The sequence below is a fragment of the Ranitomeya imitator genome, chromosome 1, assembly GCF_032444005.1.
Source record: "Ranitomeya imitator isolate aRanImi1 chromosome 1, aRanImi1.pri, whole genome shotgun sequence".
NCBI classification, from domain to species: domain Eukaryota; kingdom Metazoa; phylum Chordata; class Amphibia; order Anura; family Dendrobatidae; genus Ranitomeya; species Ranitomeya imitator.
In genome coordinates this window covers 930,541,582-930,568,812 of record NC_091282.1, presented here as the reverse complement: position 1 = coordinate 930,568,812, position 27,231 = coordinate 930,541,582, and the positions used below count along the sequence as shown (strand labels likewise).

General features: G+C 43.9%; 1 protein-coding gene across 1 annotated transcript in view; it reads right to left on the bottom strand.

Moving 5' to 3' along the window:
* Positions 1-27,231, bottom strand: part of BMPR1B (bone morphogenetic protein receptor type 1B) — an 899,743-nt gene that overhangs the window by 641,648 nt on the left and 230,864 nt on the right. The window lies entirely within an intron of this gene.

The window sequence follows — 27,231 nt, the reverse complement described above, 5'->3', positions numbered from 1 at the left end:
GTAATTTTCTCACAGGTGTGGGGTTACATTGATTTATGGGGTTTCTGAGACTCTTTTTCACAGCTCTTATTTTGGACATGCAAAGAGGCTTATGGTTCTACCCCAAGCATGAATGTAAATAGGCGCAGCAGCGACTTGTAGTAACAATTTAATGGTTGCTTGGTAAAGGAATATGTGTACAGCACAGATTTTCTATTTAAAAAATTACTACATTGCACTATACAAAATGTGTGTTTTCCCATTGGACATTTCTAGTTTCACAATGTAACAATACGTCTGGATAAAATTAGAAAGAGAAGTATCAAGAGGGAGAATGCATTTGATTCCTTGTATGAATGATATTGATGACAGTGGATTCCGAAGGTTTTCTACAAGTCGCTCTGATATGACCCACAGAAATCAGCGTGAGGGCATGTCACCAAATTATGCTGCAACTATCCCTGTATACGGCTACATGGATACATAGAGGTCAGAGTTTAAAACTTGCCCTTACAGCCACTTTAGCGGGTTAGCTATTGCTTTAATCTACATTATGATTGCAATGTGTGGTACGTACTATATTTTGAATGAAAATATGTAATCAGAAAATGACCTACTGTTTAATTGGAACCCATCAGCATGATTGTACATACAGAATTAGTTGTATGGCTGTAAATCTAATATCCCACTCATGAGAAGTCTACAATAGAGGCCATGCTTCAATCAGGCTTGAAGTATGTTGCACTAGACTGGTATATCAAATCTCTACAAAAAAAAAAGGTACCATTTTTAATCAGGGATATTAGGCCCCTTTCACACATCAGATTTTTGCCATCAGTCCCAATAAGTCGAATTTAAAAAAAAAACGGATCCGGTGACTGATGCCGCCGGATCCGTTTTTTCTCATAGACTTGTATTAGCGATGGATTGCCACGGATGGCCTCACGTTTCATCCGTCATTTGCCAGATCCGTCGAAAATTGTTTGTCTGGCGGCAGGAGACAACGGACAAAGTAATGTTTTTTGTGTATGTCAAAATAAAAATCAAATACACACATCTTTGGTATCACCGCTTTCAGAATAGGCTGATCCATCAATGTAAAAAAAAAAATCAATCCAATCGGTAAATGGCATAGCGAGAAAGAAAAAATCAAAATGCCAGAATTTACGTTTTTTTGGTCACTGCAACATTGCATTAAAATGTAATAACGGCAAACAAAAGATCATATCTACACCAAAATGGTATCAATAATAACGTCAGATTGGCGCACAAAAAATAAGCCTCACCTGGCCCCAGATCCCGAAAAATGGAGACGCTACTGGTCTCAAAAAATGGCTTTTTTTTTTTTTTTTTTTTTTTACAGACTTTGGAATTTTTTTTTCACCATTTAGATAAAAAGGAACCCAGACACTGTTTGATGTCTTAGGTTTGGTATGTGATAACTTACTTCACTTGCAGTACAGGACGGATCACTATGCACCATTCTTTTAATCTGATGAGAGCATGTGGGCAACGCCATGAAGATGCCTTCACAAGGAAAAGTCAGACTGCTATGGTGTAGGTCAGGGGTGTCAAACTGCATTCCTCGAGGGCCGCAAACCATGCATGTTTTCCAGATTTGCTTAGCATTGCACAAGGTGCTGTAATCATTATGTATGTAGGTGATTAAATTATCACCTGTGCAGTACAAGGAAATCCTGAAAACATGACTTGTTTGCAGCCCTCGAGGAATGCAGTTTGACACCCCTGGTGTAGGTTGTAATCATGTATGGTAATCAGGTGATTTCTGGCTGCAAGTTGCTTGTGACACTGTAAGCCTAAATGCGTGGCCTAAATGTGCTGCCCAGGTTGCAGCATCTCTGGACTTTGCTCACAGCTGACACACTGCACATGTAATTATTTTTCCCATTTTCCAGTCCATTATACGGTAAAATTTATGGTATCATTCAAAACTACAACGAACAGAAAAAAAACTAGCCACCATATGGGCATGTCAGCAGAAAAAAATTAAGAAAAAAAACAACAACAAAGTTATGGCTCTAGCATCAGAAAAATTTGCACATTGAAGTATAGACATTACTCTGTATATAGAAAGCAAACCAACTCATTTGCTTGCACTAAATCTTAGATAGTTTGCTATGTACGGTTGATAGAATGTACAGTAATATCAAAGTAAGAATTTTTGATCCTATATACTGTACACTGATTTTTGTAGCTTTCTACTCTGGCTGATTTATACACACGTCATTTTTGATTTTCCACGTAAAGTCCAGGTTACCAAAAGTCAAACAGAGTCTTACAAAGTGGTCACAGCGTAGGAAGATTATTGTCTACTTTGGATGGACTAGAGTGCAGTTTTGGATGAATCACTCATTTTTTTTCCTAATTTCACACACATTTTTAACAGCTTTGTAATGTACTCTGTATGTATATTCTTGTGTGGTTTACCCAATATTTTACCATGTTTTTAATACCTCTTGTTCTTAATTAGATTTTGGTACATGCTGACTCCAGAGGAACAAGCCTAAATGTAGCTCTACAGACATCAGGGACATATTCTACAGGTCATTGCTTTAGTCTGTATGTTTTTCTATAACCGTATTCACTGTGAACTGCAAAATTATGGTTATTACAGTAAAAATAATCTGTACAGGTTTCGCCGGCTTAAAAAAAGCAAAAAATGCATGCGTGGAGACAATTGCCCTATTTTTACGGACTGTCCAGGAATTTCTGGACGATTGGCAACCCTGGGGAGCAAGGGACCCGCAGCTAAACAAAAGTATGAAGTACTGCAGTTGTTGGCTGTGTTATGTTGAATAGATCAGAAACTAAAACTGAAGTTACTGGCTACCAATGTATTAGAAAAGAGCTCTGTACACTGTAGTGAAAACTAGCTTTATCAGATTTAAAAGAAGGTAGAATATCTTGCACCATGCATAGGGTAACTCAAATTACTGAGTAACAGACTAAATACTTGACTTAATGACAATTATTAAAGGGAATGTATAATAAAATAATGAATGATCCGTTGTTTATATCAAATTTTATGGAACTTATTTTTTTCATAAATGTTTCACAATTTTTTTTATATCACGGATTTTAATAAAAAAATTTAATTCGTAATCTTGCAATTTTCAGACTTATTTAGGGTTATACTTTATGTTCTTTCAAGAAGAGTTTTCTATATTTTCATTATCATCAGAGGCAGGATTGCAATGCAATGACAGGTAACACTTGCACAGGATCCACCATTCACAATATGTGATGTCACGGCCCTCCCCACCCCTCTCCTTTCATAATGACCTTTGCACAGGTTTATTTTGATGCATTAATACAAATCATAGTGTCTGAGTCGGTCTGTTGCTGTTAATGTCCATGAGGATTTATTGAAACAATAGAAAGTATAAGTCTAAAGTAGCCCCACAGCCAGTGTGAAAATGACATATAAAGGCACAGATGATTGGCCTCAGGGAGACCAAAACATCCAACACCGCGGAGACACCATCACGTGTTTCTCAACGCAGTGATTCCAGAACACTGCCCCATCCCTTATGGGAAATATGCAGATGCAAGTAAAGAAGCTGCGGAGACACCATCACGTGTTTCTCGACGCAAGCAGTGAATAGCCAGGCCTTTCCCCAGGAAGGAACAACCACGGGAAGGGCAGCATCCTATGAAGGAAAGCCACCTATGCCAAGCATGGTATCCATCCACAGACAGCTGTTTTGGGGTTTTTGCCCCTCATCAGTGTGGAGTAGGAATCTGGCTATTAGGAGCAGTGCCTAGTAAAAAGGCTATAAAGGCACAGATGATTGGCCTCGGGGAGACCAAAACATCCAACACCGCGGAGACACCATCACGTGTTTCTCAACGCAGTGATTCCAGAACACTGCCACCATCCCTTATGGGAAATATGCAGATGCAAGTAAAGAAGCTGCGGAGACACCATCACGTGTTTCTCGACGCAAGCAGTGAATAGCCAGGCCTTTCCCCGGGAAGGAACAACCACGGGAAGGGCAGCATCCTATGAAGGAAAGCCACCTATGCCAAGCATGGTATCCATCCACAGACAGCTGTTTCGGGGTTTTTGCCCCTCATCAGTGTGGAGTAGGAATCTGGCTATTAGGAGCAGTGCCTAGTAAAAAGGCTATAAAGGCACAGATGATTGGCCTCGGGGAGACCAAAACATCCAACACCGCGGAGACACCATCACGTGTTTCTCAACGCAGTGTGTGAAAATGACAACGTTTAAAATTTTTATTTTAAATTCTCATTGTAATATGGAAAAAAACATTGCCAAAATTAAAAAAAAGTAATGCATTTAGCTCAAAAACCTGATTTAATCAATATGTCTATTTCTGATTACACATGCCCTTTCATTATCTATCTTTTTATCATAAGCACAGTTTAAAATTTGCCATTTATGTTTAACTAGATGGTGGCCCGATTCTAACGCATCGGGTATTCTAGAATATGCATGGCCATGTAGTATATTGCCCAGCCACGTAGTATATTGCCCAGTCATGTAGTATATTGCCCACCCACGTAGTATATTGCCCAGCTACGTAGTATATTGCCCAGCCACGTAGTATATTGCACAGCCACGTAGTATATTGCAGTCACATAGTATATTGCCGTCACATAGTATATTGCCCAGTGACGTAGTATATTGCCCAGTGACGTAGTATACAGCACAGAGCCACGTAGTATATTGCCCAGTGACGTAGTGTATTGCCCAGTCACATAGTATACAGCACAGAGCCACGTAGTATATTGCCCAGTGACGTAGTATATTGCCCAGTGACGTAGTATACAGCACAGAGCCACGTAGTATATTGCCCGGTGACGTAGTGTATTGCCCAGTCACATAGTATACAGCACAGAGCCACGTAGTATATTGCCCAGTGACGTAGTATATTGCCCAGTGACGTAGTATACAGCACAGAGCCACGTAGTATATTGCCCAGTGACGTAGTATACAGCACAGAGCCACGTAGTATATTGCCCAGTGACGTAGTATACAGCACAAAGCCACGTAGTATATTGCCCAGTGACGTAGTGTACAGCACAGAGCCACGTAGTATATTGCCCAGTGACGTAGTATATTGCCCAGCCACGTATGTCACAGGTTAAAAAATAAACATACTCACCCAACGATCCGAGGGTCCTTGTAGATAAACATACTCACCATTCTGGTCGCTGCTCCTCAGCATCCTGTCTCTCCGCCTCCTGGGATCCAACGGCGCTGTGCCGATAGGCGCGCGGCTGCCGCCATCTTCCGTTCCCAGGATGCTTTGCGAAATTACCCAGATGACTTAGCGGTCTTAGTGATCTTTAAATATTTTCAATTATGGTTTCATCAAAATCATTATGGCTATGGTTAGGAAATGCTCTTGTAGAATGTGTTATTGTCAAATGCTACTGCCCATATAAAATTAAAGAAGTCATAATTTGCCTAAATAAATATTAAATTAAACAAATAAATAGAAATGACTATTAGGGAATGTCAGTCTGGCATGTAAGGGTGGAGTGCCTCTAGTCAAAAATAACTTGCAAGGTTTAATGAAGAGCAAACTAACACATGTTCCCATGAAATTTCTCACACTTTTCATAGCCCAGTCTCCTTCAAGCAATATCATTTTTTTCTGAAAATTAGAAATGTTATTTACCAATTTCCAGTGCCAGGAGGCAGGTCACAATACATGAGATCACTTCGTATAGAGGTCTATTGAGTACAGCTGGCTCTTACTTTCGTCTTCTAAAGATCTTGAGTTTTGTGAGAAATAACTATAGACAAATCCTGTTTTGAGCCTTTGTTGTTGCTCTCTCAAGACTTAGAAAAGTACTAAATTAGTGCAATCTGGAGTGGCTGTCTGATGTTCCACAGCTGTTTGATATGAGATTTTCTAAACATTTTTAAACTTGAAGGTGACCTTACAGCCTTAACCCTCTTACGTGCGCTAAGACCATAGACATGTCTACGATGGTATGTATTTATTCAACCACAGAGTTCTGTGAGTCATTATCAGAAATATCTTTATTATTTTGCCAGTAAGATCTGACTGATGTCCATAGATCTGTGTTTTCAATAAAATATCTATTGTTGTGGTGATGAAAGAGAATGCCAAGTAAACATTTTGACAATGCTTTTTATATAGATACTTCTTTATTTCTCACTATTTATTAAAGCACATTAAAGATGGTTAAATTACAAAAAAACATATTTTTCCACTTTTGCCTGAAGCAAAGAAATATTGCCTTATTACATAACTGCAATGAGATTTTCCAACACACTCATCCAAAGCACTTGACAATTCCCTATACATGGCCCAAACTGTATCACTCGGGGTATGACCGGTCCACAGTACACCAGTTAGATAACTACAAATAGTGAGCAGGTCAACTCTTGTTGGACTTGCTTCTATTAAAAACAGCAAATGCCTAATGCAAAGCTGATACAGGAAAGATATATCTTGGTACCGTGTTAGCTAGTGGACATGAAATTACTTTTACTAAAAGGTAACTTCAAGTCTCAGAGAGACAGGAAAGTCTGGGAATATAAGCTTATGATGATCTTAGACACACTCAGTGCAGGAATGAATGTGTTGCATGGATATAAGTCTTTTTACATCAATTAAGGAATTTGCTCCTCAGACCCTTGGGGTCATCACAACATAGAACCAGACCCCAATCAGAGGACAAGAAAACATTCACAGTCCTTATCTATGAACTGTACCAATATTTATGAACCTAAACATTTTAGCACTCTCACATAATGGTGGCTCTGCTTCATGTCACCAGTCTAATCTATGGTAATCTATGGCATTTTTTCTGGGCTGTATTGTGCATAAATATGTGTCTTTTCAGAATTTATTAGCCATTAAAAAGGTATCAATCACTGAAGACTCAATTTTAAATATTTTTCTAATGCAAAGCTGTAAATTGTTAAAAGTATTGTGAAAGGGTATCATCAGGATGTATACTGCTATATCAGGATGTATACTGCTACATCAGGATTGGCCACACCGGGACCAAGGATACAGGTTCAGGACAATGGCCACAATGGGACCAGGGGACCTCACAACTCACTAGTAGTACACCCTTCTCACTAATGACAATGGTAGGTTAATTTTAGCATTGAGAGATAAAATATCAAATCCAGAAAATCACATTGTATACTGTGATGAGGGAACAGCCACCATCTTAGAACAGGCGTACTAACAGATTGGTTTGACTCCATTTTGTCTCCTGGTCACAGGTCTGCAGCGAGTGCTTTTGGCCCCAACCTTTCTGATGAATAAAGTTCCTATTAGTATGCTAACGGGCTGAGCTCAGTGTAAACTGTAGACGGTATTTCAAAGCTCAAAAAATATTCTGCTCGCCCTGGCGGTGGGAAGCCTGAAACCCGAGATATAGAGATCAGCCTCCCACAGGGACCGAATGGGTCCAGGTTTGATCCCAGTACGACCGGCAGAACAAACCACAGGCGCTGGTACTGCCTGTGTGCTGATCCGATCATCCTGAGGGAAGTCATCCCATTTATTAGAAATTGGAATAAATCTTGCAGGGAGGCAGAGGGGGTGGAGATTGCTAAGCCCACCCAGCTGCAGGCAGGGGGGCTCAGCCAGGTTTAAGAAGAAGCTGAGGTCACTGGGAGGACTCACTCCACAGAAGAAGATGTTGATGATATCTTAAGGAACAGGGTATGCCAGCCAGAGGGGAGCAAGCACACGCTTTCTGGGGGCTGCCCGGCAACTAAGTTTTGGACCTGCGGAATGCTGCGCGCCCCCGGCTTCCACAAGCGACCTTCAACCTGGTAAATTGACCTCCAGCTTTATACCTTTAAGCCTTGTATTATTGTTGTTATATTGTACTCTGACTGTAACTCTTGATATATTGTGATTGTATATTTCTTGTAATCATCTAGTGCGCCCTTAAGGCAATTATATCATAAATTAATTTTGGGCTGATCCTTTTACTCTGAATGCGAATCTTAGAATACCCAGTGTGGGTAACAGGGCAGTCTCTCCGGCGGATATTTGCTCTAGGTGCAGTTCCTTTACTGACCTGAGAGACAAAGGGGGCGCCGGAGAGCTGGGCCTGTGTAGTGACGTCACGGACTGGTGACGTGGGAGGAAGGGGTAATCCTTCACAGTGGTGGCAGCGTACGTGGGATCAGAGTAATAGTGTGCGTGGGACCCCTACTCCCAGACACTAGAGACTACCAGCGGTAACTTTCACTGCTGGGGTCTTAAGGTCAGCCCAGCACTAGACGGTCAGAGTGTAGATATAATAAGTTGTGTGCAAGGTCAGGGTTACAGCTGTGTCAGTAACCAGAGGTTCCAAAGATGGCGGAGGGCACCAGGAGTGCAGTGAGGGCGCAGGCCAGTGCTATGGTCTATGAGGAGGTGGTGGTGGATGGTACCGTTCAAGGCAAGGGGGAGCTCAGCCCAGACTCCCCAAGGAGCCAGCCACCCGTGCTTAGTCCGGCAAGGGACTACCCACCACCTACCCGCCCCAGCCTGTCCACATCAGAGGCCCTTGTTGCAGCGGCAGTGGCACGTCTCGAGGCGGGTAATGAAGACGCCTATATGAGACTCATGGCAGCTGCAGAGAAAGCAGAGGAGCGAGAGCGGGCAGAACGCCGTGAGGTAGCGGAGCGGGCAGAGAAAGCTGCAGAGCGAGAGCGGGCAGAACGCCGTGAGGCAGCGGAGCGGGCAGCGGAGCAAGCAGCGGCAGAGAGAGCAGCGGAGCGCCAGCACCGACTGGAGATGGCTCAACACGGGCTCCTGCTGGATGCCCCAGCACCGCCAGAGTCCAGGGTTTCCAAAGTCCGGGCCGAGGACTTCCCTCTGCTTGAGAAGGATGGAGACCTGGATTCCTTCTTGCTGGCCTTTGAAAGGACCTGCCTTCAACACCATCTGGCCCCGGATCAGTGGGCAAGATACCTGACCCCCCGTTTGAGGGGTAAGTCCCTAGAAGTTTTGGGGGACTTACCTGCCGGGGCGGAGCAGGACTACTGCAGCATCAAGCGGGTGCTGATCCAGCACTACAATCTCCACCCCCTCTGCCTCCCTGCAAGATTTATTCCAATTTCTAATAAATGGGATAACTTCCCTCAGGATGATCGGATCAGCACACGGGCAGTACCAGCGCCTGTGGTTTGTTCTGCCGGTCGTACTGGGATCAAACCTGGACCCATTCGGTCCCTGTGGGAGGCTGATCTCTATATCTCGGGTTTCAGGCCTCCCACCGCCACGGGAGTCGCACTGTTAGATGCACAATTTCTTTAGGGCGAGCAGAATATTTTTTATGAGCCTGTACCTCGGATGATGCGTCCATAATTCACTATTCCATGTTGGAGACAATTCGACTGGGCTGCCATAATAGATGTGTATCCAGTGGCCACTTGGCATGCGTGTTTTAATTAAGCCCCCAAGCATCTCCAAGCCCCCTGCTGGCGTGGTTTCCTCATTGAGCTTTGAAATACCGTCTACAGTTTACACGGAGCTCAGCCTGTTAGCATACTAATAGGAACTTTATTCATCAGAAAGGTTGGGGCCAAAAGCACTCGCTGCAGACCTGTGACCAGGAGACAAAATGGAGTCACACCAATCTGTTAGTACGCCTGTTCCAAGATGGCGGCTGTTCCCTCATCACATATACATTATGTAAATTTATTTGCATTTTGCAGTGAAAAATAAGTATTTGATCCCCTACCAACCATTAAGAATTCTGGCTCCTGAAGACCAGTTAGACGTGCCTAATCAACTCGTTTACCTGCATTAACATGGTGGAATAAAGATAATATAGGATAGGATGGCAAATATAAAAGGCATCAATTTGCAGAATAACAATATGACTTAGGCAACCAGGTGGTATCTCCACTGCAACATGGTCAACTGCAACTTAATGGCAACCAACAAAGGAAAGTCCAGGGCATGTCAGTGGGACCCATGTAATGTTTGGGTCCTTATTTTGCTAGAAAGTGAAGGACTCTTTTCGTGCCCTCTTCCAAGCTTCAATGCCAAGTTAGCGGATGATACATGAAACTTCTAGCGTTCAGAAAATACTAAAACTTATGGTCCTTTTTAGTGCCAATAATTTTCACAACTTGCAGCCTTTCATAGTCATATAGATTTTAATACAAGTTGAAATATACTAACTACTATGTCTAAAATATTCAGCTTTACATACCATAGATGGTTTTATGTTGATCTATGTGGATGTATTTTTAATATGTATTAGTTGTATACCTTGGGCCTCAATGCTCAATAATGATAATAGGCCTCATTGCAACTAACTTTTTTTTTTACCAAAGCTGGAAAATGAATGCTTCAACCTGATCAACGTCGCCAACCTCGTTAATTTTTTTTAAGTGGACAACTTAGCCAAAAAAACACAGACAGGAAACATTTAGAAAACCTAAATGTATCATAAAGTTTATAGTTGAAATGTGTTTATAGCTCAGAATTAGTAGCCATTAGTAGAAATTTACTGTGACCTTTAATAATGCTAATTACAATCTTAATAAACTGCACACCTCCTTCAGGTCCCCCCCAAAAAATCACAAATACATCAATAGCTTATTAAGAACGCTGTCTCCTATGTTAATGGACTGCCCAGCAACCTTGATTCCTATGGGTTGTTGTGTGGCCCAATGCTCCCACCTGGTACATTTATAAGCATATTGATAGGACTTCCCATTAAAGACAGATAAATGCGCATCTATTTTGAGAACAGACCCTACGACACACAATGTCACAAATGGTGAAGTACAAGCTATATATGTCCTAGATAGGGAAACCTCTAAGTCTTTAAAGTAAAGTCACTCAGAATAGCCAAATATATAGACACAAATAAATAGAGGTATACCGGTGTCCCCTTAGTTCTAATGATCATGCATGTCAGGGGGTCTATACTAATGAGATGCCGTTTCAATATTTTAGGTCTAAAGAACTCTAAGGCCCCTATAAAAGGGACAATGACTATTTGTGTCTTGACTACATACAACTTATTGTGTCATGTCAATGACTAAACAATAGGTGAGGCACACGGCCATAAAAAATATGTAATGTCCCACTATTACACTATTGTGCAGGCAGAACAACTACAAAGAAAGGCACACTACAGACAAGATCAAGCTTCCAGAAGGCAAACAATCACAAGTCACTAATCAACATGCTAACAATGAGTATACTTCAGTAATTTTACTTAGTCATAAAAATGAAAATGCAATTTTGTAGGGATGGGGACTGTCTTACCCTGTTCTTGCCTCTGAAGACAAAAAGCGTGTTATGTGAATACTGTCATGCGGTTTAATAGGAAAAGTGATGTGTGTCTTATGTAATGTATTATGGTGATGTACAGAATGTGTAGTGTTAATGAAAAATTATAGTATAGCATAAGACATAGGATAACGATATTAGGTTTAGCATTATTTTTTACTCATTTTACTCACTTTTATAGCGCCATTAATTCCACAGAGCTTTACAGACACTATCATCATCTCTGTCCCCATTGAGGCTCAAAATCTAATTTTCCTATCAGTATGTCTTTGGAGTGTAGGAGGAAACCGGAGAACTTGGAGAAAACATACAAACTCTTTACAGATGTTGTTCTTGGTTGGATTTGAACCCAGTGCTAACCACTGAGCCACTGTGCTGTCTGTATTATAAGATAGAAAGTAATTAATGATAGGACAAGCCTATTGAGTGGGCACTAGTGTTAATAAAAAAAGGGGAGCACTTCCTGGTTGAAGGGAGTTCAGAGAGAGTAAGTGAAATGTATAGTGAAGGTCAAGTTCAGGTGCCGTGTGTTGAGAGGGGCAGTATGTGTTGCTTGCTCCTGGCAGTGGGAGGCATTACTGGGATCCCTAGTGGTTGCTCCTCTCACGTCTGGAGCCTAAGGACTGGCATAGGAGCTGCTGGACACATTATGTCCTCTGAAGCACAAAGGAAGATAGACAGGGACCCACATAGATGGTATGTGATGGCAAGTCCCGGATGCACTGCCGAGGTAATTGAAAACACACTATGAAAACACACATACCATATATATAATATTGTACAATATTCTTTGAAAAGAATAATAATTCATTAGTGAATAGCATTAGTAAAAAAGTATATGTTAGCATGATTTTTTTTTTTTTTGCAGAAGTCAAACAATTGTACAATTGTATAAAACATTGAATGGAAAGTGGAAGGGAAAATAAGATTATTACGCAGTCCATTTCACCAGTTGGTACACGTTAAAAGAAAAGCGACGCAATAGATACATTTGTCAAAATGTAAACAGCTTGAAGAGTTGGACAGCTATGTGTGAAATTATTTTAATGAGTTATTAAATACTGCAGCACTAAAAATTAGTGCCAAGTACAATAAAATTAGACATACACGGCACTAACAACTCAAACTTCTGGAAAGGGTGAACTGCTTGCTGTAACCGGCTTGTTCGGACAAGTACATCGACCCTTAACCCTTACCCAAGTACTGATCCCTAAAACCAATAGTGATTTTTAGTAATGGAAAACCTAAACTATCCTACAGAAACAATTCTTTGATAACGACAGATACAGGGAGGTCATTTTAAAGAGACTACTGCACCAAGGCAAGAGTTAAAGCTAAATCCATGTAGGTATTGTGGAAACATCCCTGATTTTTCAATTCTATAATCTGGTGGGCTTCTGACAGTTGGCACACTTTGTCAGTTTTGGCGTTCCTTCTACCACTGTTGAATAAAGAACATGCTGAAGGCAGGGCCGAATGATACATTTAGAAGTCTGTGTTTACTACATTGTCCTACTTGAAATTTTTTTAAAGATTTTTTTTGTCAGTTGTTTGTATAACTATAGAATCTCTTAGGCCATGTTCACACCATCCTTTTTTTCATGCGGAATCGCCGTGATTTTCCCGCTGCGGGTCCGCAGCTGTTTTCCATGCAGGGTACATTACAATGTACCCTATGGAAAACAGGAACTGCTGCGCCCACATTGCGGAAAATCGCGGAAAAAGCTGCGCTGAATAGCCGCGGTAAAAAAGAAGTACCATGTCACTTCTTTTTGTGGAACTGCAGCGGTTCTGCACCCATTGACCTACATTGTGAGGTCAAACCCGCAGTAAAACCCGCAGATGAAAAATATATCTGCGGGTTTTACTGCGGTTTGTGGTGCAGAACCGCTGCAGTGTGGCTGCCCCCCGTGCCCCAATCCCACCCCCCATGCTCCGATGCCACCCCCCCATGCTCCGACGCCCCCCCCGTGCCCTCATCTCCCCCCCTTATACTTACCCGGCCTCCCGGTGTCCGTCCGGCCGTCTTCTCCCTGGGCGCCGCCATCTTGCAAAATGGCGGGCGCATGCGCAGTGCGCCCGCCGAATCTGCCGGCCGGCAGAGTTCCAAAGTGCATTTTGATCACTGAGATAGGTTATATCTCAGTGATCAAAATAAAAAAAATAGTAAATGACCCCCCCCCCCCTTTGTCACCCCCATAGGTAGGGACAATAAAAAAATTAAGAATTTTTTTTTTCCACTAAGGTTAGAATAGGGTTAGGTTTAGGGGTAAGGGTAGGGTTAGGGGTAGGGTTAGGGGTAGGGGTAGGGTTACGGGTAGGGTTAGGGGTAGGGTTAGGGTATTTTCAGCCATTTTAACCCTAAAAAACTTCCTAGAAAACACACAGACTCTGCATAGAAAACTGCATTAAAAAACGCATCAAAAAACGCATCAAAAAAGCACCAAAAAAGCACCAAAAAAAGGACCTGCGTTTTCTGCCAAGAGCTGCGGATTTTAGTCCTGAAAAAAAAGGAGGGAAATCAGGAACGTGTGAACATAGCCTTAAAATTATGATATTTATAGTTGTAGATAACTGAAAAAATAAGGTTTTCTTTGTGGGCAAAGAGTAATTTGTAGATTACTGTACATTCATTTGTACGCTACTATTAAGAGTTTAGAGCAGTAATATGTAATGGTGGTGCTCATAGTCTAGTGTTGAATATTAACTTTATAGGATAATTGTATGAAAAACATTAGTTTTTAATTTTAAAGAGGCAAAGAAGTCAGAAAGACTTCTATTTGGAGAATGAATGATTCTACATATTGATAATCAAACCACAGGTACCTTGTCGCTACCTTTTTCATCCAAGACAAATTCTACATGTTTACTAAGGTCATCTTACACAGTATTCCACATTCATAATATTCCATATTCTGATAGACCACACTGTAAGACACTGATGACTTTAAAGTTCTTTACGTTTCCATGCAGACTATTTTGGAATCTAACATAACTGGCAACAATACCTCTTTGACATCTATTAAAATATTAATTGAACATTAAATCTAAAATTGTGATAGGATAGAGTAATTTTACTCTAACAAATAAAAAAAATGTCAGACATGAAATGAATGTAAATTGGAAACATGTTTGGGAAAACCAGTTAACACTCAAGTGATAACAACGGAAGTGAAGCGTTAAAGCCAAGAAAAGACCTCCGGCAAAACCTTTACTTTTTTTGCCAGAGAAAATACTTCAGCTGTGTTACCTGCTTAATCCTCTTTACAAATAACCTCACAGACAATTAGTCACCGATAGGGTTGAGCGAAACGGGTCGAACATTTTCAAAAGTCGCCGACTTTTGGCTAAGTCGGGGTTTCATGAAACCCGATCCGACCCCTGTGCGGGGTCGGCCATGCGGTACGCGACTTTCGCGCCAAAGTCGCGTTTCAATGACGCGAAAAGCGCCATTTCTCAGCCAATGAAGGTAAACGCAGAGTGTGGGCAGCGTGATGACATAGGTCCTGGTCCCCACCATCTTAGAGAAGGGCATTGCAGTGATTGGCTTGCTGTCTGCGACGTCACAGGGGCTATAAAGAGGCGTTCCCGCCGACCGCCATCTTACTGCTGCTGATCTGAGCTTAGGGAGAGGTTGCTGCCGCTTTGTCAGAAGCAGGGATAGCGTTAGGCAGGGTCCATTAACCACAAAACCGCTTGTGCTGCAGCGATTTGCACTGTCCAACACCACCCTCGGTGTGCAGGGACAGTGGAATTTTTTTTTTTTTTTTTTTTCCCCTCAGCGCTGTAGCTCATTGGGCTGCCCTAGAAGGCTCCCTGATAGCTGCATTGCTGTGTGTACGCCGCTGTGCAAACCAACTGCTTTTTTCAAAGCACAAATCCTCTTGTTCCTTCCTTTCTGCACAGCTATCTTTTTTGTTTGTCCACACTTTTTATTTCATTTGTGCATCAGTCCACTCCTTATTGCTGCCTGCCATACCTGGCTGAGATTACTGCAGGCAGGGAGATAGTAGCTGCCTGCCATACCTGGCTGAGATTACTGCAGGCAGGGAGATAGTAATTGTAGGACATTCCCTGTTTTTTTTTTTTTTTTTTTTTTGGTGGGAGATTAAGATTGGCAATTTGGCATTTCTGCTAGAGTGCCATCCCTGTGTGTGCCATCTCTCTCACATAGTGGGCCATAGAAAGCCTTTTCATTTTTCTGTATTTTTTTTTGTGGGGTGTATAAATTCTCCCTGATAAAAATACAGTGGGAGATTAATATTGGCCTTTGGGCTTGTGTGCCAGTCCTGAGTGTGCCATCTCTCTCACAAATAGTGGGCCATAGAAAGCCTATTTTATTTTTTTTTGGGTTTTATAAATTCTCCCTGAAAAAAAGGGAGATTAATATTGGCCTCTGGGCTTCTGTGCCAGTCCTGAGCGTGCCATCTGTGCCAGTCCTGAGCGTCCCATCTCTCTCACAAATAGTGGGCCATAGAAAGCCTATTTAATTTTTTTTTTGGTTTTATAAATTTTCCCTGAAAAAAGGGAGATTAATATTGGCCTCTGGGCTTGTGTGCCAGTTGTGAGCGTGCCATCTGTGCCAGTCCTGAGCGTGCCATCTCTCTCACAAATAGTGGGCCATAGAAAGCCTATTTAATTTTTTTTTTGGTTTTATAAATTTTCCCTGAAAAAAGGGAGATTAATATTGGCCTCTGGGCTTGTGTGCCAGTTGTGAGCGTGCCATCTGTGCCAGTCCTGAGCGTGCCATCTCTCTCACAAATAGTGGGCCATAGAAAGCCTATTTAAATATTTTTTTGGTTTTATAAATTCTCCCAGAAAAAAAGGGAGATTAATATTGGCCTCTGGGCTTCTGTGCCAGTTGTGAGCGTGCCATCTGTGCCAGTCCTGAGCGTGCCATCTCTCTCACAAATAGTGGGCCATAGAAAGCCTATTTAAATATTTTTTTGGTTTTATAAATTCTCCCAGAAAAAAAGGGAGATTAATATTGGCCTCTGGGCTTCTGTGCCAGTCCTGAGCGTGCCATCTGTGCCAGTCCTGAGCGTCCCATCTCTCTCACAAATAGTGGGCCATAGAAAGCCTATTTTATTTTTTTTTTGGGTTTCAGAAATTCTCCCTGGAAAAAAAAAGGGAGATTAATATTGCCCTTTGGGCTTGTGTGCCAGTACTAAGCGTTCCATCTCTCTCTCTCTCTCAGTCAGTGGGCCATAGAACGCATATTTTTGGTTTTATTTGTTTTCTAAATTCTCCCTGAAAAAATCATTTTATTTTATTTGGTTTCTAAATTCTTCCTGATAAAATCATATTTTTTTTATTATTTTTATTTCTAAAGTCTCCCTGAAAAAAAAAAAAAAAAAAAACAACCAAAAAAACAGTGGGAGATTAATATTGGCCTTTCTGCTTGTGTGCCAGTCTTGACTCCTGGGTGTGCCATCTCTCTCTCTCTCTCTCTCTCTCTCTCTCTCTCTCTCTCTCTCTCCAATTGTGGTCCATAGAAAGCCTATATTTTTTTTCCTTGATTTGGGTTCTAAAATCTACCAGAGAAAATAACTACATCAATCATTGGTAGAAAAATATTGGCCTCTGGGTTTGTGTGCCACTCCTGACTCCTGTGTGCGTCATCTCTCAGTCAGTGGGCCATAGAACGCCTATTTTTGGTTTTATTTGTTTTCTAAATTCTCCCTGAAAAAATTATTTTATTTTATTTGGTTTCTAAATTCTTCCTGATAAAATCATATTTTTTTTATTATTTTTTTTTCTAAAGTCTCCCTGAAAAAAAAAAAAAAAAACAGTGGGAGATTAATATTGGCCTTTCTGCTTGTGTGCCAGTCTTGACTCCTGGGTGCGTCATCTCTCAGTCAGTGGGCCATAGAACGCCTATTTTTGGTTTTATTTGTTTTCTAAATTCTCCCTGAAAAAATCATTTTATTTTATTTGGTTTCTAAATTCTTCCTGATAAAATCATATTTTTTTTATTATTTTTTTTTCTAAAGTCTCCCTGAAAAAAAAAAAAAAAAAAACAACCAAAAAAAACAGTGGGAGATTAATATTGGCCTTTCTGCTTGTGTGCCAGTCTTGACTCCTGGGTGCGTCATCTCTCAGTCAGTGGGCCATAGAACGCCTATTTTTGGTTTTATTTGTTTTCTAAATTCTCCCTGAAAAAATCATTTTATTTTATTTGGTTTCTAAATTCTTCCTGATAAAATCATATTTTTTTTATTATTTTTTTTTCTAAAGTCTCCCTGAAAAAAAAAAAAAAAAAAACAACCAAAAAAAACAGTGGGAGATTAATATTGGCCTTTCTGCTTGTGTGCCAGTCTTGACTCCTGGGTGTGCCATCTCTCTCTCTCTCTCTCTCCAATTGTGGTCCATAGAAAGCCTACATTTTTTTTCCTTGATTTGGGTTCCAAAATCTACCAGAGAAAATAACTCCATCAATCATTGGTAGAAAAATATTGGCCTCTGGGCTTGTGTGCCACTCCTGATTCCTGTGTGCGTCATCTCTCACTCAGTGGCCCATAGAAAGCATATAGTTTGTTACATTTGTTTTCTAAATTCTCCCTGCAAAAATCTATTTTTTTTTTTTTGGGGGGTTTCTAAAGTGTTCCTGAAAAAAATAAAAATAAAAAAAAAATAATAGTGTGACATTAATATTAACATTTGTGCTTCAGTGACAGTCCTGCGTGTGGGGCATCTCTCTAATTTGCAGCCACCAAAAAAAGAGTGTGTAACATTGGGCCTGATTTTCGCTGTGGTCTCACCAACCTGTAAAGGGGTAGCTAAATCATACAGAAGTTATAGCTCACCGTGTAAGTTGTGTGACTGCAACAAATAACGTTAGTTTGGTTACGTTTTTAAAACAATGAGGAAGTCTAGTGGAAGAGGTCGTGGCCGGGGGCGTTCATTGTCAGCTGGTAATGAGGGTAGTGGTAGTGGTGGAGCATCAGGTGGTCGTGGGGGAAAAAATATTGCACCTAAGTCTGGAGCTGTGGAGCCAGGTTCGTCGTCCGGCTACACAAGGCCTCGAACGCTCCCTTTTCTGGGATTAGGAAAACCGCTTTTAAAGCCGGAGCAGCAAGAGCAAGTTTTGGCTTATCTTGCTGACTCAGCCTCTAGCTCTTTTGCCTCATCTCGTGAAACTGGTAAAAGTAAAAGCAGCGCGTCGTTAGTGGATGTTCACGGTCAGGGACAAGTCACTTCCTTGTCCTCTTCAGCAAAAACAACAACAGAGAAGAATGCAGCAGGCGACACAACGGGTTACTCCATGGAGCTCTTTACACATACCGTCCCTGGCTTAGAAAGTGAAGCAGTTAACAGTCCATGCCCATTACAAATTGAATCTGACATGGAGTGCACTGACGCACAGCCACAGCCAGACTACTATGCTGGTCCTTTGACTCAGACCACAACATTGCCCTCGCAGGGTGCTGATCAAGAATCAGACCCTGATGAGACTATGTTGCCCCATCACGAACGCTATACCACCGAACGACACGGTGACACAGACGAAGTTGCGCAGGAGTTACAAGAAGAGTTATTAGATGACCCAGTTCTTGACCCCGATTGGCAGCCATTGGGGGAACAGGGTGCAGGCGGCAGCAGTTCTGAAGCAGAGGAGGAGGAGGGGCCGCAGCAGGCATCAACATCGCCACAGGTTCCATCTGCCGGGCCCGTATCTTGCCCAAAACGCGTGGCAAAGCCAAAACCTGGTGGAGGACAGCGTGGCCATCCGGTTAAAGCTCAGTCTGCAATGCCTGAAAAGGTATCCGATGCTAGAAAGAGTGCAGTCTGGCATTTTTTTAAACAACATCCAATTGATCAGCGCAAAGTCATCTGTCAAAAATGTTCTACTTCCTTAAGCAGAGGTCAGAATCTGAAAAGTCTCAATACTAGTTGCATGCATAGACATTTAACCACCATGCATTTGAAAGCTTGGACTAACTACCAAACGTCCCTTAAGGTTGTTGCACCCTCGGCCAATGAAGCTAGTCATCAACGCAACATCCCTTCCGGCAGTGTAGGACCACCATTTAGCGCACCACCTGCTGTATCTGTGCAGGTATCTTTGCCAGGCCAAAGCAGTCAGGGTCAGGGAATCACCAGTTTCGTAGTAGGAAACACTGCATCTAGGGCACCGGCGGCAACAATACCATCTCCCACCGTCTCTCAGTCTGCCATGTCCACCGGCACCCCCGCTAGTTCCACGATCTCCAGCTCTCCAGTCCAGCTCACCCTACATGAGACTATGGTTAGAAAAAGGAAATACTTAGCCTCGCATCCGCGTACACAGGGTTTGAACGCCCACATAGCTAGACTAATCTCGTTAGAGATGATGCCCTACCGGTTAGTTGAAAGCGAAGCTTTCAAAGACCTGATGGACTACGCTGTACCACGCTACGAGCTACCCAGTCGACACTTTTTTTCCAGAAAAGCCATCCCAGCCCTCCACCAGCATGTTAAAGAGCGCATCGTCCATGCACTCAGGCAATCTGTGAGCACAAAGGTGCACCTGACAACAGATGCATGGACCAGTAGGCATGGCCAGGGACGTTACGTGTCCATCACGGCACACTGGGTAAATGTGGTGGATTCAGGGTCCACAGGGGACAGCAAGTTTGGGACAGTTCTGCCTAGCCCACGGTCTAGTAAACAGTTGTCTGTAGCCGTTCGCACCCCCTCCTCCTCCTCCTCCTCGTCCTCCTGCAGAAGCAAGAGCTCGTCCACAGACCGCAGTCGCACAAACACTCCATCCGCACCTGCCACTGTTGCACACCAGGTCTCCCATTATGGGGCAGCTACTGGCATACGTCAGCAGGCTGTATTGGCTATGAAGTGTTTGGGCGACAATAGACACACCGCGGAAGTTCTGTCCGAGTTCTTGCAGCAAGAAACGCAGTCGTGGCTGGGCACTGTAGATCTTGAGGCAGGCAAGGTAGTGAGTGATAACGGAAGGAATTTCATGGCTGCCATCTCCCTTTCCCAACTGAAACACATTCCTTGCCTGGCTCACACCTTAAACCTGGTGGTGCAGTGCTTCCTGAAAAGTTATCCGGGGTTATCCGACCTGCTCCTCAAAGTGCGTGGACTTTGCGCACATATCCGCCGTTCGCCTGTACACTCCAGCCGTATGCAGACCTATCAGCGTTCTTTGAACCTTCCCCAGCATCGCCTAATCATAGACGTTGCAACAAGGTGGAACTCAACACTGCACATGCTTCAGAGACTGTGCGAACAGAGGCGGGCTGTTATGTTTTTGTGGGAGGATACACATACACGGGCAGGCAGTAGGATGGCAGACATGGAGTTGTCAGGTGTGCAGTGGTCGAAGATTCAAGACATGTGTCAAGTCCTTCAGTGTTTTGAGGAATGCACACGGCTGGTTAGTGCAGACAACGCCATAATAAGCATGAGCATCCCCCTAATGCGTCTGCTGATGCAAAGTTTGACGCACATAAAGGATCAGGCGTCTGCACCAGAGGAAGAGGAAAGCCTTGATGACAGTCAGCGATTGTCTGGTCAGGGCAGTGTACATGACGAGGTACCGGGCGAAGAGGAGGTGGAGGATGAGGAGGATGATGGGGATGAGTATATTTTTAATGAGGAAGCTTTCCCGGGGGCACGGGAAATTGGTGGCGTGGCAAGGCCGGGTTCTGGTTTTTTGAGGGACACAAGTGACGTAGATTTGCCTGCAACTGCCCCTCAACCAAGCACAACCGCAGATTTGACAACGGGAACTTTGGCCCACATGGCGGATTATGCCTTGCGTATCCTCAAAAGGGACACACGCATTACAAAAATGATGAACGATGACGATTACTGGTTGGCCTGCCTCCTTGATCCTCGCTATAAAGGCAAATTGCAAAATATTATGCCACATGAGAACTTGGAACTAATATTAGCAACAAAACAATCAACTCTTGTTGACCGTTTGCTTCTGGCATTCCCTGCACACAGCGCCCGTGATCGTTCTCACACGAGCTCCAGGGGCCAGCAGACCAGAGGTGTTAGAGGGGCAGAAATCAGAAGTGGCGTTGGACAGAGGGGTTTTCTGACCAGGTTGTGGAGTGATTTTTCTATGACCGCAGACAGGACAGGTACTGCAGCATCAATTCAAAGTGACAGGAGACAACATTTGTCCAGTATGGTTACAAACTATTTTTCATCCCTTATCGACGTTCTCCCTCAACCGTCATTCCCATTTGATTACTGGGCATCCAAATTAGACACCTGGCCAGAATTGGCAGAATATGCATTGCAGGAGCTTGCTTGCCCGGCAGCTAGTGTCCTATCAGAAAGAGTATTCAGTGCTGCAGGTTCAATACTAACAGAAAAAAGGACTCGTCTGGCTACCCAAAATGTAGATGATCTAACCTTCATTAAAATGAACCACAACTGGATTTCAAAATCTTTTGCCCCACCCTGCCCGGCTGACACCTAGCTTTCCTATGAAAAGGTCTTGCCTGTGGACTATTCTGAATGACTTTTCCAATCTCGTAATTTTCTTCACCTGATTGTCCAGCATACGACATGTTTCCACCTCACGAAATGGCCAAACTCCCCACACGGGGCCGTGCTATCGCCACTTTGCGCTTGGACCCTTGAGAGTGCTGTTTGTCTGAAGAGGTGGGTGTGGCCGCTTTTGGTCGACGGCACTGCCACTGGGTCCCTCATAGTACAATAAAGTGTCTCTGGCGGTGGTGGTGCGCACCCAACGTCAGACACACCGTTGTAATATGAGGGGCCCTGTGCCTGTACCGCCGGCCACAAGACAGTTCCCCCCCCCAGCTCAAACAGTGCTCTACCACTAGCAAAATTATCTCTCACAGCTTCACCAATGTGTAGTCTAGCCGCTGACATCCTTCAATGCCTGGCACTGACAATACCATTGTTTTGACATTTTTGTTATGTTAGGCCTTCGAAGCCTGTCTGCGGTCCCTTCTTTCTACAACTACTACACTGACCAGGCCACTGCTGGCCGTGTTACCCTGGAACCAATTTAAAAGTGCCTACAGTCAGCCCAATTTTGTTATGTTAGGCCTTCGAAGACTGTCTGCCGTCACTCCTTCCACTAGACTTCCACTGACCATACACTGCTGCCCATGTACCCCTGGAACCAATTTAAAGTGCCTACAGCCAGCCCAATTTTGTTATGTTAGGCCTTCGAAGCCTGTCTGCGGTCACTCCTTCCACTAGACTTCCACTGACCAGACCACTGCTGCCCGTGTACCCCTGGAACCAATTTAAAAGTGCCTACAGCCATGTGTTATTATTTTAGGCCTTCGATGCCTGTCTGCGGTCACTCCTTCCACTAGGCCTCCACTGACCACACCACTGCTGCCCGTGTACCCCTGGAACCAATTTAAAATTGCCTACAGCCAGCCCAATTTTTTTATTTTAGGCCTTCGATGCCTGTCTGCGGTCCATTCTTTCAACTACTACTACACTGACCAGGTCACTGCTGCCCGTGTACCCCTGGAACCAATTTAAAATTGCCTACAGCCAGCCCAATTTTTTTATTTTAGGCCTTCGATGCCTGTCTGCGGTCCATTCTTTCAACTACTACTACACTGACCAGGTCACTGCTGCCCGTGTACCCCTGGAACCAATTTAAAATTGCCTACAGCCAGCCCAATTTTTTTATTTTAGGCCTTCGATGCCTGTCTGCGGTCCATTCTTTCAACTACTACTACACTGACCAGGTCACTGCTGCCCGTGTACCCCTGGAACCAATTTAAAATTGCCTACAGCCAGCCCAATTTTTTTATTTTAGGCCTTCGATGCCTGTCTGCGGTCCATTCTTTCAACTACTACTACACTGACCAGGTCACTGCTGCCCGTGTACCCCTGGAACCAATTTAAAATTGCCTACAGCCATGTGTTATTATTTTAGGCCTTCGATGCCTGTCTGCGGTCACTCCTTCCACTAGGCCTCCACTGACCACACCACTGCTGTCCGTGTACCCCTGGAACCAATTTAAAATTGCCTACAGCCATGTGTTATTATTTTAGGCCTTCGATGCCTGTCTGCGGTCACTCCTTCCACTAGACTTCCACTGACCAGACCACTGCTGCCCGTGTACCCCTGGAACCAATTTAAAAGTGCCTACAGCCAGCCCAAGTTTGTTATGTTAGGCCTTCGATGCCTGTCTGCGGTCCATTCTTTCAACTACTACTACACTGACCAGGTCACTGCTGCCCGTGTACCCCTGGAACCAATTTAAAATTGCCTACAGCCAGCCCAATTTTTTTATTTTAGGCCTTCGATGCCTGTCTGCGGTCCATTCTTTCAACTACTACTACACTGACCAGGTCACTGCTGCCCGTGTACCCCTGGAACCAATTTAAAATTGCCTACAGCCATGTGTTATTATTTTAGGCCTTCGATGCCTGTCTGCGGTCACTCCTTCCACTAGGCCTCCACTGACCACACCACTGCTGCCCGTGTACCCCTGGAACCAATTTAAAATTGCCTACAGCCAGCCCAATTTTTTTATTTTAGGCCTTCGATGCCTGTCTGCGGTCCATTCTTTCAACTACTACTACACTGACCAGGTCACTGCTGCCCGTGTACCCCTGGAACCAATTTAAAATTGCCTACAGCCATGTGTTATTATTTTAGGCCTTCGATGCCTGTCTGCGGTCACTCCTTCCACTAGGCCTCCACTGACCACACCACTGCTGCCCGTGTACCCCTGGAACCAATTTAAAATTGCCTACAGCCAGCCCAATTTTTTTATTTTAGGCCTTCGATGCCTGTCTGCGGTCCATTCTTTCAACTACTACTACACTGACCAGGTCACTGCTGCCCGTGTACCCCTGGAACCAATTTAAAATTGCCTACAGCCAGCCCAATTTTTTTATTTTAGGCCTTCGATGCCTGTCTGCGGTCCATTCTTTCAACTACTACTACACTGACCAGGTCACTGCTGCCCGTGTACCCCTGGAACCAATTTAAAATTGCCTACAGCCATGTGTTATTATTTTAGGCCTTCGATGCCTGTCTGCGGTCACTCCTTCCACTAGGCCTCCACTGACCACACCACTGCTGTCCGTGTACCCCTGGAACCAATTTAAAATTGCCTACAGCCATGTGTTATTATTTTAGGCCTTCGATGCCTGTCTGCGGTCACTCCTTCCACTAGGCCTCCACTGACCACACCACTGCTGTCCGTGTACCCCTGGAACCAATTTAAAATTGCCTACAGCCATGTGTTATTATTTTAGGCCTTCGATGCCTGTCTGCGGTCACTCCTTCCACTAGACTTCCACTGACCAGACCACTGCTGCCCGTGTACCCCTGGAACCAATTTAAAAGTGCCTACAGCCAGCCCAAGTTTGTTATGTTAGGCCTTCGATGCCTGTCTGCGGTCACTCCTTCCACTAGGCCTCCACTGACCACACCACTGCTGCCCGTGTACCCCTGGAACCAATTTAAAATTGCCTACAGCCAGCCCAATTTTTTTATTTTAGGCCTTCGATGCCTGTCTGCGGTCCATTCTTTCAACTACTACTACACTGACCAGGTCACTGCTGCCCGTGTACCCCTGGAACCAATTTAAAATTGCCTACAGCCAGCCCAATTTTTTTATTTTAGGCCTTCGATGCCTGTCTGCGGTCCATTCTTTCAACTACTACTACACTGACCAGGTCACTGCTGCCCGTGTACCCCTGGAACCAATTTAAAATTGCCTACAGCCATGTGTTATTATTTTAGGCCTTCGATGCCTGTCTGCGGTCACTCCTTCCACTAGGCCTCCACTGACCACACCACTGCTGTCCGTGTACCCCTGGAACCAATTTAAAATTGCCTACAGCCATGTGTTATTATTTTAGGCCTTCGATGCCTGTCTGCGGTCACTCCTTCCACTAGGCCTCCACTGACCACACCACTGCTGTCCGTGTACCCCTGGAACCAATTTAAAATTGCCTACAGCCATGTGTTATTATTTTAGGCCTTCGATGCCTGTCTGCGGTCCATTCTTTCAACTACTACTACACTGACCAGGGCACTGCTGGCCGTGTACCCCTGGAACCAACATCAGAAAATATAAAAATAAGTATTTTGCTTATAAAAAAGAAAATACTGGTGAGATATCAAATGCAGACATTTTAACATTAAAAACAAACACACAACTCTAATCTGGTACAGTACTAAAAATGGCCACCAGCTACAATTACTTTCTCCTGCAAGTAGTTAACTGAAAGTTTTTTTAAATTGAAAACACACATATGGCATCCACCGAGTGTTGTCCTGTCGCGTCTTCTTTATATTATTGCCGAGAAGATGCAAAATAATGAAAATAATAAAATCATTAATTACCAAAATAATAGAGAAAGTCAACACCACATTGCAAATAAACATTCATTCCAAATAAAGAAGCAGGGCGCGTCCGAGGGTGAGTATATACCTAATAAGAATATAATCACCCTCGGACGCGCAATGCTTATTTCCAACAGCCTTCCTTCCTAAGAATCAGCCCTTCCGTCGTGTAGAGAGACGTTGTGTTACACTCCAAGGTGTTCCCCAGGTTGCCTTTCCTGAGCTTCGATCTTCCGGCTCTCGTTTAGTAGTTCTTGGAAACTACTCTGCATTAGGCCTTCAAATTGGGTATGGGGTGTAGAGAGATGGTGTGTTCCACTCCAAGGTGTTCCCCAGGTTGCCTTTCCTGAGCTTCGATCTTCCGGCTCTCGTTTAGTAGTTGTTGGAAACTACGCTGCATTAGGCCTTCAAATTGGGTATGGGGTGTAGCGAGAGGGTGTGTTACACTCCAAGGTGTTCCCCAGGTTGCCTTTCCTGAGCTTCGATCTTCCGGCTCTCGTTTAGTAGTTCTTGGAAACTACACTGCATTAGGCCTTCAAATTGGGTATGGGGTGTAGAGAGAGGGTGTGTTACACTCCAAGGTGTTCCCCAGGTTGCCTTTCCTGAGCTTCGATCTTCCGGCTCTCGTTTAGTAGTTCTTGGAAACTACACTGCATTAGGCCTTCAAATTGGGTATGGGGTGTAGAGAGAGGGTGTGTTACACTCTAAGGTGTTCCCCAGGTTTCCTTGCCATTGCTTCGGTCTTCCGACTCTCGTTTAGTAGTTGTAGAAAAGTACACTGCATTAGGCCATACAAAATGGGTATGGGGTGGAGAGAGATGGTGTGTTACACTCCAAGGTGTTCCCCAGGTTGCCTTTCCTGAGCTTCTATCTTCAGGCTCTCATTAAATTGTGGTTAAATGGAACAACTGCATTTGGCGTACTAGTTGGTTTGGGGCCTACTATCGGTGTCTGCCACTCCTTGCTGTTCTCCTCCACTGAACAAAGCTGTGCCGCCTGTTTACTACGGTTGCCAATTTTGAACTGCATTTCGACTACTTACTGATTTGGCCCTACTCTCTGTGTCAGCCTCTCATTCCAGTTGTCCTCCACTGCAATGCCCCCTGGTTATTCCTGTGTTACCAATTTTGAACTGCATTTAGCCCACTTTCTTCTTTGGGCCTATATCTGTGTTTCCACTTCATCGTGCCCATTGCCCAGCCAGTGATAGATGAGTCTGCTGGTACATTGACCCATAACGCAACATTCCCCGTGCACGCTACACAACAACATTGTGACCCTGCTGAAAGTCAGGTTGCTCTTCCCGCATACCATACCACCTTACACGGGGACAAAGAGGAAGGTGCAGATGAAAGTGCAGGTTCCTTCATCAGGTGGGGGGAGGAATACTAGTTGGCGACGTCACTGGCACAGGGCCTCTCATAGTACGCAAAAGTGTTGCTGCCGGTGGGAGGCGCCCCCGCCGTGCAAACACACCGCTGTACTTTGAGGGGCCCTGTGCCAGTGCCAATGCCAACGAGTGGGCCCCCCCTGCTTGCTCAGGTTCACAGCACTTGCAAAGTTGAAATACTTACCTCTCCCTGCTCCACTGCCGTGACGTGGTCCAGATTTCCTGGGCCCACTAATTACTTGAACCAGCCCTAC